This window comes from Trichechus manatus, unplaced genomic scaffold, assembly GCF_000243295.1.
Source record: "Trichechus manatus latirostris isolate Lorelei unplaced genomic scaffold, TriManLat1.0 scaffold00051, whole genome shotgun sequence".
In the NCBI taxonomy this organism is placed as follows: domain Eukaryota; kingdom Metazoa; phylum Chordata; class Mammalia; order Sirenia; family Trichechidae; genus Trichechus; species Trichechus manatus.
In genome coordinates this window covers 8,327,331-8,337,697 of record NW_004443987.1, presented here as the reverse complement: position 1 = coordinate 8,337,697, position 10,367 = coordinate 8,327,331, and positions in this window count along the sequence as shown.

The window sequence follows — 10,367 nt, the reverse complement described above, 5'->3', positions numbered from 1 at the left end:
AAGCTAGATAACTGGGATCTTCTAAAAATTAAACACTTATGCTCATCAAAAGACTTCACCAAAAGAGTAAAAAGAGAACTTACAGACTGGGAAAAATTTTAGGCTATTACAAATCCGACAAAGTCTAATCTCTAAAATCTATAGGAAAATCCAACACCTCTACAACAAAAAGAGAAATAATCCAATTAAAAAATGAGCAAAGGAAATGAACAGACATTTCACCCAAGAAGACATTCACGTGGCTAACAGACAGGAGGAAATGCTCGCGATCACTAGCCATTAGATAAATGCAAATCAAAACCACAATAATATACCATCTCATTCTGGCATTACTGGTACGAATCAAAAAAACAGAAAATAACAAATGTTGGAGAGGCTGGAGGGAGATGGAAACTCTTATGCACTGCTGGTGGGAATGCAAAGTGTTACAACCATTTTGGAAAACAATATGGTGCTTCCTTAGAAAGCTAGAACTAGAAATACCATATGATCCAGTCCTAGGAATACATCCTAGAGAAATAAGAGCCATCACACCAATAGACATATGCACACCCATGTTCATTGCGGCATTGTTCACTATAGCAAAGAGATGGAAACAACCTAGATGCCCATAAACAGATGAATGGATAAACAAACTATGGTACCTACACACAATGGAGTACTATGCAATGATAAATAACAATGATGAATATGGGAAGCATCTCACAACATGGATGAATCTGGAGGGCATTATGCTGAGTGAAATAAGTCAATCACAAATGACACATATTGTATGAAACCACTACTATAAAAACTCATGAAAAGGTTTACGCACAAAAAGAAAGAATCTTTGATGGTTACGAGGGAGGGGAGGGGTGGGAGAGGAAAAACACTAAATAGACAATAGATAAGTGGTAATTTTGGTGAAGGTAAGGCAGTTCACAACACTAGCGAAGCTAGCACAACTTGTTCAGGGTAAGGTAATGGGAGCTCCATGGACACATCCAAACTCCCTGAGGGACTGGATTACTGGGCTGTGGGCTGTGGGGACCATGGTCTCACGGAACATTTAGCGCAATTGGCATAACATAGTTGATAAAGAAAATGTTCTACATTCTACTTTGGTGAGTAGTAGCATCTAGGGTCTTAAAAGCCTGTGAGCGGCCATCTAAGATACTCCACTGGTCTCACCCCTTCAGGAGCAAGGGAAAATGAAGAAAACTAAAGGCACAAGGGAAAGATTAGTCCAAATGAGTAATAGACCACAACTATTATGGCCTCCCCCAGAGTAAGTCCAGTACAACTAGATGGTGCCTGGCTACCACCAATGACTGCTCTGACAGGGAAAACAATAGAGGGTCCCAGACAGAGCTGGAGAAAAATGTAGAAAAAAATTCTACCTCAAAAAAAGACCAGACTTACTGGCCTGACAGAGACTGGAGAAACCCCGAGAGTATGGCCCCTGGACACCCTTTTAGCTCAGTAATGAAGTCACTCCGGAGGTTCAGTTTTCAGCCAAATATTAGACAGACCCATAGGACGTAATGAGACTAAAGGGGTACACCAATCCAGGGGCAAGGACTAGAAGGCAGGAGGGGATAGGAAAGTGGATAATACGGAACCCAACGTCAAGAAGGGAGAGTACTGACATGTCATGGGGTTGTTAACCAATGTCATAAAACAATATATGTACTAACTGTTTAATAAGAATCTAGTTTGTTCTGTAAACCTTCATCTAAATTACAATAAAAAAATGCTCATGAGTTTTTCAGAGAAAATCTAAATTTACCAAGTGGATATTTGTTATAGAAAACCAGTTTTCTTGAACCCTACATTTTGTGCACACACACAAACACACAGGGAACACCTTAATATATATTCATTGTTAACACACGTCCAACACAAGTTGGACTTGACCAACTACAGTGTCATAATTCTTCTCAAAGTGAGTTTTTAAAAATGCAAAATGTTTCTGTGCTTTCATAGATTAAATCTTGACCCCCACCCGACAAAACAGCTGTCATTAGTATGGAATTTATGTAGTAGACAGATGCCAGTTATGGAGTCCTTGGTTATCCAAGGTGTAATCCTCAGCTTTAAAAGCCAGAAACCTGATTATTGTCAATATACTCAGCGTCCACTAGGCTTAGTTGTGCGGATCAAATTCATAAGAGAGAAATGTCAAAAACAGAAAGTCAGTTTACTGTGACCTATGTATTTGCATTTCCAGAAACACGTGCGTTAAGTTCTTTAAGGGAGTCTCCTCAGAAGACTGATTTATAATTATAAGATTGTTTGGTGAATATAAAATTAAAGCTGAGGTAAATGATGGCTTCAAGGGATGATTATTCTAGAAGCTTGTTCCTCTAAATGTTGTCTGTGGACCAGCAGCATCAGCATGACTTGGGAGGTTTTTAGAAATGAAAATTATTGAACCTCACCCAAGACCCACTACATCAGACTATCCATGGATGGGGTGCAAGAATCTGTGTTTTAAAAATCTTTCCAGGTGATTCTGTTGCTCGCTAAAGTGAGAGCAGCACTACTGTATATTTGGAGCAGTTAAAAGGCTATTCTTATTCCTAAACAGAATTTACCTCCCCTGTGAAGAGTATATAGAGAATGGACAAATAAGTAATATATCTTATAAAAACATTTCATTTTTGTATCTGTAGACAACCACCATTCTATTGCCACCTCATTTTTGCAGGGAACTTACAATACAATTGATTAGGGTAAATCTTTGTTTAGTTATATTATAGTCCAAGAGATACACCATTGTCACTCTGATTAGGCTAAAAAATTCCTATTCATTCTTAGTCACATCTTTAGAAACCAACTTTCAAGGCACTTTTTCTCAAATATTTACTGGAAACGAGGGAGAGTGAGTACAAATGCATACACGATGTGATGTGGGCGGGGTTGAAGGAAACTTTGAATGTAAATATCTAGAACCTCCCTTTCTTCCATAACAATTTCCTTTTCTTTAACAACATCGATGAAATGTATATTCTACTATGTAATAAATATGTTTATTTTATTGGTAAAAAAAAGTCTTAAATTATGTTCAGACTAAATTACTGACCTATCTTCTAAATGTTTGAATACTATTAGCCTATGAAAGCTTACAATACTTATATTGTAATGTTTTGAAATACAATAATTGATCACTGTTTTTTCTGCTTTATATATTATGTCATTTAATCTTCACAAGCACTTCAATCTTGTGAGAACGGATTGCTCCAATTATGAATGAGGAAACAGATTTAGAAACGTTTGCTGTCTGTGCAACTCCAAAGAGCTAAAAAGTGGAAAGCATATGATTTTCTATTGCAACAGGGCATAACTTCTTTCATGTAGATTGTGTTTCTCTTTTCGTGTGTGTTCAAGATTGTGTGTGTGTGTGAACATTTGTGACCATCCGAAGAGACATAGCCTTATACAATTCCCTCTTTGTTGTTTGGGTACGTGTGTACATAGTGGTGTGTGCAGAAAAACCACTGAAATATCTGCTAATTAACATTATTTTACATTTACTTAAAAGGTGCTGCATAAGAAAAGCATTATTCCCCCCAGAAAGCAGTTTCTGATGCTGTTTCTGAGACATTTATAAGTAGCAGTTACAAAAAAATGCACGAAAATCCTCACTCCCCACCCCCCCCCCAAAAAAAAAAAACTGGGTAAGGAAGAGTAAAGAAGTTTCTAAAACTGAAAAGTAAAAACAAAGACTTATGCTCTAAAAATCTCTGTGAGAATACAAGATAACATTTTGTTTGTGAGGAAATGCGGAAGAATGATTGAAAGCATGTACGATATAGAACATTATGGTGTATCCAAGATAAACCAAAACCATTCCTTAATTAGCACTAATAGCTCAAACCTGGGGACTAACTTCCTTAGACTGTAATCAGGGCTTTGAATGGGAATAGAACCAAAAACCGAAACTGGAAAAAACCGGAATTTTCACTGGAGTGAACCCAAAACTCGAATCGAAAAAAATGTTTTTCTGAACTCAAACTGAAATCGAAAACCGTTTTTTTTTTTTTTTTTTGGCTCTGCTGTTTTCAGTTCAACGATAATTTTTAAGTTGTAAGCAAGACCATTGGACCATTTACATTTGATTTACATCTGGCACCCAAGCATGCCAAATGCTTCTCTTGCACATGACTGGTAAGGGCAAAGTTCATTGCTTCAGCAAGCGACTTTGCGCAGGGACAGCCGTAAGTAATGACTGCTCTTATGCAAGACAATCCACAAGCCAGTCAGAGATCGCTATTTCCGCTCCATGCTTCTCTCTCACAGTAACCCGAGCTGTACCTGCTGAAGATGTGAGAAAAGTTCGGCAGTTGAGAACGCTTGTAATCAGAAATTTGAAAGAGCTGGTTAAAGTGCATCGAGTTCTGAACAGATTTTCATGTGAACGGAAATTCATCAAGTGAGTGTAAATGTTTTAAACGTACATTATTCACATTTTTAAGTGTGATATGTAAATTCAAGAAATAGAAAATAGCTATAATTTTTCTATTCTTGTATTCAATCTCAAATAAAATGTACTATCACACATTGTACTTATATGTTTAAATTTGATGTTTATCTCACAAATTGAAATATTAACAAACATCAGCAACTAGCAGGAAGAAAATTAATGTTTCCCTTGCGATATCCCATTATTTCACTGAAAACAACTTGATGACATCACTATGAAGTGAGATTTTTCTTCAAAATGTGCTGGATAAATAAATGTACGAGAATGTTGTAAAGCAGGACTTCGAACGGAAGAAATCGGAAAACCCTGCAAATGTAATATCGAAGTTATTCCAGTTATTCTAATATATTGATGATACATGGCTAGAAGCATTTTAATACATACTGGCTCTTATTCGTATTAAAGTGCTTCTAAACAGGTATCATCAGTATTTTAATATGTACTGGCTCTAATTCAGAGCCCTGGTGGTGCAGTGGTTAAGAGCTCAGCTGCTAACCAAAAGGCCAGAAGTTCGAATCCACCAGCCACTCTTTGGAAACCCTATGGGGCAGTTCTACTCTGTCCTATAGGGTTGCTATGAGTCAGAATCGACTCAAAGGCAGTGGGTTTGGTTTGGTTTGGGCTCTAATTCATTTCTATAAATGTATTTATGCATTCTATTCTCTTTATTTTATCAAACTCTAAGTCTTGTTTTAACTGTAATGTAATATACCCACCAACCCACTGCCTTGGAGTCGATTCCAACTCATAGCGACCCCATAGAGTTTCCAAGGCTGTAAATCTTTATGGAGCAGCTGGTGGGTTCCAACTGCTGACCTTTCAGCTACCAGCCCAGCATTTTAACTGCTGTACCACCAGGGCCCCTGTAACGTAATATAAAAAAAAGCAAAACAAAACAAACCCATTGCCATCGAGTCGATTCCGACTCATAGCAACCCTATAGGACAGAGTAGAACTGCCCCATAGGGTTTCGAAGGAGCAGCTGGTGGATTCGAACTGCTGACCTGTGGTTAGCAGCCAAGTGCTTAACCACTGTGTGACTATAAAATATGCCCTAAAGTTAATATTCTTATCCCTTGAATTCTACTAAGGGATGAATCAGAGAAAATCCATGTGGAGAATTTTTCAAGTATGAAAAGATTGAAAATAAAAGCAGCTGCAAAATTTGCAACACAAATATGCAGCAAATTCAGAAAGGCACCTGAAGCATCACCATATGGATGACTACAACGCAGTGCAAAGCAAGAAGACTGAAGAAAGTGTCAGAAGTGTTCCAAATAAGCGACAAAAACATTAGACGAGTTTGCTGTTCCAGAATGCCTTAAGGTGAAATTAGATAAACAAAAAATTGTTGATGCATGAGTTGAATTAGTTACTATTAATGGTTGTTCGTTTGAGTTAATTGGATATTCAGGATTCCGTAAAATTTTAAATCCAATTATTGCTTCAATTGGTCAAAATTTTCAATCAACTCAAAGAATATTAGGGAAATTATACACACTTGTCCTTAAAACTTAGCTCCAAAATTAGTAGTAATCTAGAAAAATGAATATTCTCTTTGAAAGTGGATGTTGCCAATAAATTGAGTCGGTCAATTCTAGGAATTAACGCTCAGTTCTCACAAGACGGTAAGATGCTTCTGTTGACACTGGGAATGAAAGAATTAAAAGAAAGACCCAAAGGTCTGTACATAGAAAACACTGTGTGTCAAATTTTAGAGAAGTATATTGATTTACAACAGATTTATTCTGTAACCACGGATAACAGCTCTAATAAGATTAAATTTGTTGATTTGCTCAGAAATGATAGTGAAATTGATTGTCAAACGTCAGGGCAAAATGAAAATGTACATAGAAAACACTGTATCAAATTTTTGAGAAGTACAACATTGGTTTACAACAGATTTATTCTGTAACCACGGATAATGGCTCTAATAATATTTAATTTGTTGATTTGCTCAGAAATGATAGTGAAATTGATTGTCAAACGTCAGGGCAAAATGAAAATTTTGAAGACTCTGCCTTGGTGTCCTCTGATTTGCAGACATTAACCATTGCAGAGTGTGGTGAAAGTGACAAGGTTTATAAGAAAAAATTGGTATAAAGTGTGCTGTACACACACTTCAGTTAGTTATTAAAGAGACAATAAAAGATGTTGAACTGGAAGATTTTTAGGAGAATGTCATGAACTCATTCAAATACTTCATATTCCCACATTGTCTACCAAATTTTTGAGAGAAAATAATTTAAGGAAACCTTTACTGGATTTCCCAGCAAGATGGAACAGTATACACACCATGTTAGAAACTTTACTAGGATGCAAAAATCTTTGCAATGTATTAGCTGAGAATAATATGAAATACTACTTTTCTAATGACAAATGGGCATATGTAAAGTTAATTTTGGAAATTTTAAAACCTTTAAAGAAAGTTATGGTAAGATTGCAAAATGAACAATTAACCATGAGTGATGTTTTTGGTATGTGGGTGGAAACTAAGCTAAAATTAAGAACTCTTAATAATACATTTGGAAACACATTGATTAAAAAATTTAATGTCAGGGAAAAAGTTATCATTGAAAATGATAGCATATTAGGAGCAGTTTATCTAGATCCTCTTTATCAAATTCTAATTAGTTCTGAACTTTAAAGTGAAGGCCACGTTACATTTAAAAAGCATTTGGTAAATGACAGAAAATCTGAAAAGGAGCAATACTGAAAGTGTAACAAAGGAAAACAATTCAGGAAATATTCTTATTTCAAATGATGATGTGACGATATGGAATTATTTCTCAAAATGAAAGAAAGAGAAGTTAAACTGAGATCAAATGACTGTACTGTTAATACTGATTCTATATTTACAAGCTTTGATAGTATACAAAGAGGTGAGAGAAAAAGGAGTATTCGTGAATTTTGGGAAGAAAGCCATTCACAATATCCCCAGTTATATTAAATTGCTATGGTTGTTTTGGGTTCACCAGCTACTCAGGTCAGCACTGAAAGAGCTTTCTCAGGTTTGAAATTTATCTTGCAAGACAACAGGGATAGCTTAAATGAAAAAATATTAGAGTACATCATTTTAATGAGGTGTAATTATGGTTTATTGCAATGTTTTCTTAATGAACTGTATAATTGTATATGAATTAAATCTATATTTGTAATAAAATGTTTTATGTAATGTTATGGCAATTCTTCTGTTTAGTGCTGAGGTGTATTGATGTATTAGGTGTGATAGCACACTTTGTATTTCTAGTATTTCATAAATAAATTCTAATCAATTTTATGTGATTATTAAGTGTTAGTAGTGAAATGTTACCTACATCAAAATTAAGTTTTTTTCCACTGTATTTTACAGTATTAGGATGAAAATTTCCAACTAAAAAAGTATTTTTAATATTCAATTTAATATTTATACAGTATGTTAGGACTGTTTTATCACAATACTATTTTTAAAGTGAGCCAGTGCGGCAGTGATTTCTAGTTTATTTTAGAAAAATAGAATTTTTTAAAAAAATAATATATTTTACATCGTGTTTTTCTCTGTATTGAAATGTTTTCAGACAGTGTTTAAAGTTGCACATCATTGCCACTTTAGATTTAATTGTTAATAAATGTGTAGAAAGAAATAGTTTGATATTACTACTTTCAAAACTAATTACAAAATCTAGGGATAAACAAAATTAAAATTAAAATGCACTATTATCTGAAATATAAGGAATGAATTTGTACTCATATTTTTTCACAAGAAATTGCTCCAGGTTATCCATTTGCAGAATATAAATCTGAGATCCCAGGGTAAAAAACAGGTTCAAACCCCTTTCGAACTGGTTCAGTCATGGTCAATGAAGTGAAACTGGAACAGAACCAATTTTTTAAAATTTTAGTTTACCAGAAAGATAACCAGAATGGAAAAAAAAAAAACTATGGTTCGGGGGAGTTCCGGCAAAATGGCGCTTTAAGCAGAAGCACCACGCCGTCCCTCCACAGCAAAGATCCGAAAAACTAAGCCAAACAGAGAATACAACAACCCTGAAACCCTAAATCGTCAAATGAAGAGATAAAGAACTCAGCCAAGCACCAAATGGAGTAGGAAAACTGACAGAGAAAGGAGAGCGAGGAGAGATTCATGCAGAGGTCCCCTACCAGCTAACGCAACATGGATCCACCATCTTGGACTCCTATCAGAGACCAGCAAACCGGGGTATGAGAGAGCAGCCTCATGGAGCGTCCAGCGGGAGACAAAACAACCGGTAATTTGTGGTGTGTGCTTTTCCACCCCCCACCCCTCTTCGCCCCGACTCAGCCTCCTCTGCTTCCCGCGGCCACGGTCTCTTGACCGGGAAGCACCGGCTGCTTCGATTCCACACACCTAACCGGGCAGCTCTCTGGGTGCCATTTGTTGGCAGCTAGTGTTGCTTTTTTTTTCTGCTTCTTTTGTTTTCTCACTTGCCTCTCGCCACCTCCCTCTCCTTTCACTCAACTGCCTGGCTCCGTGCGCCATCTTTGCTTCTTCCTGAGGAGCTCCAGAGCACCAGCAATTTGTGATATACGCTTTCCCACTCTCTACCCTTCTTCACCCACACTCGGCCTCCTCTGCTTCCCGCGGACACAGTCTCTTTTCCAGAAACACCAGCCCACACTAGCTGGCTCTCTGAGTGCCATTTGTTGGCTGCTGTTGTTGCTTTTTTTTTTTTCTTCCTGCTTCTTTGGATTTCTTGCTTGCTTCTCGCCACCTCCCCCTCCTTTCGCTCGAGTGCCTGGCTCAAAGCGCCATGTCTGCTTCTTCCTGAGGGGCTACAGAGCTCCATTCGAGTGTGGAGTTGCTTACCAGTCTGGGCTACCGCGCTGGTGGGATCCCGGGGCTTTTGTTCGTTTGTTTGTTTTAAATAGTTTGTCTGTTTTCTTTTCCTTTTCATGAGTTGGGAGCCCTTTCTGGACAGGCGGAGCTGTGTGGCAAGGCACTCCCCTTCAGATTTCACAGACATGCAGAGGGATCCCAGAGAGCATTTATTTTTTTCATTGTTTTTTTTTTTCTGTTCTTTTGGGGGGGACTTTTGTGTTCTTTTTTTTTATTTTTAATTTGTTTTGTTTTGTTTTCCTTCTTTTTCCCTTTTGTCTTTCTTCTTTGCTCAGTTTCTCATCTCTCTATATCTTCCTTCTCTTTCTGATCCCTGAATACCAGGCGTTGTATACCTCTACGCCTTCTAGCTAGGCTGTACTGCAACACCTGAGAGCGACTTCCCTAGACCTCATAGCTGCATCAGAGGGATCCCTGGGAACTTTGTGGTTCTTTAACATTTCTGAGTTTCATTTATTCATTCTTTTCTTTTCTTCCTCTTCCCCTTTCTGTTTTTCTCCATTTCATAGTCTCTTATCTCTCCATTCCAACGGCAAGCTCCCTTAGCATTCTTTTTTCTTTGTATGTTTTTGGCTCCTGTTCCTTTCTCCTCTCTCCCATATCCATCTTAGCTCCACACATAACAATCTACCTGCTGCATCCTGCCTACCTGCACCGTGAGCTTGACATCACACCACCAAGCAGTACAGGCATGGCCTACTGGAACCTGCCCTCACTGATTACCGACCCACCCTGGTGGCTGTAGTAAGTGCCACAAACATCCCGTCCGAGTAACTCCTCTTCAGCTAGACCTGCCCTGCTGTACCATATCTGAGTGACTGAACCTTCCAGTCGGAGAAGGAGGCGAAAAGTATTGAGCACAGAGATGAGCAAACAACAAAGAACACACAGTCGGCCTGCTCAGACATAGTCAATTTTTTTTTAAAAAGGACAAAACAAACAAATCTACAATCAATAAATGAGAAAAATAACTACTGAATGCCCCAAAATCTACAGACAATATCAAAACATTTACAAAAACAGGACAGGATGGTTCCAGTAGGCATC